The sequence below is a fragment of the Otolemur garnettii genome, unplaced genomic scaffold (assembly GCF_000181295.1).
Source record: "Otolemur garnettii isolate 467f Iridium unplaced genomic scaffold, OtoGar3 scaffold00054, whole genome shotgun sequence".
NCBI classification, from domain to species: Eukaryota; Metazoa; Chordata; class Mammalia; order Primates; family Galagidae; genus Otolemur; species Otolemur garnettii.
In genome coordinates this window covers 11,709,438-11,709,948 of record NW_003852449.1, presented here as the reverse complement: position 1 = coordinate 11,709,948, position 511 = coordinate 11,709,438, and the positions used below count along the sequence as shown (strand labels likewise).

Genomic DNA, 511 nt, shown 5'->3' with positions numbered 1-511 from the left:
CGCCCTACTCCTTTGAGCCACAGGCACTGCCCCAATTTTAATTCTTGATGTAGTTTGATATTCAAAAGTTGAGAAATTAGTATTTATAAAATGGTGAAGTGCCGTAAATTGTGAACCCAAGAAGACATGAGATGTACTGCTGTATTCTTCAAGTATTTTGGGAAAAGTTTTCAGTTAGCAATGATCATGCCTTGGATAAACCTCATTGGCTACGATACTGCCACTGTGCAAAGCTTCTTCAAGTATTTTGTAATAAGTATGAGGGTAAATCCTTCAGTTTACCCATAAAATAATTGAAAAAACTGCTTTGCACAAAGATAAATATGAATTATGCATTTGCATTGATATTTGGTATTTTTAATGCAGAGACAATTTTAATTTAATGGAAGTCTATTTTCTAAAAGTAACCCCTGAAATGCTAATTGTCAACTAAGGATACAGAGATGTAAGTATATTGTCACTATCTTGCGTTTTCTTTATTCATTAAAGAAGGAGAAAATAAAGATCAACA

General features: G+C 32.7%; 1 pseudogene; it reads right to left on the bottom strand.

The window, feature by feature from the left end:
• Positions 1 to 60: 60 nt before the first annotated feature.
• On the bottom strand, positions 61 to 235 carry LOC111726151 (annotated as a pseudogene).
• Positions 236 to 511: the final 276 nt, after the last annotated feature.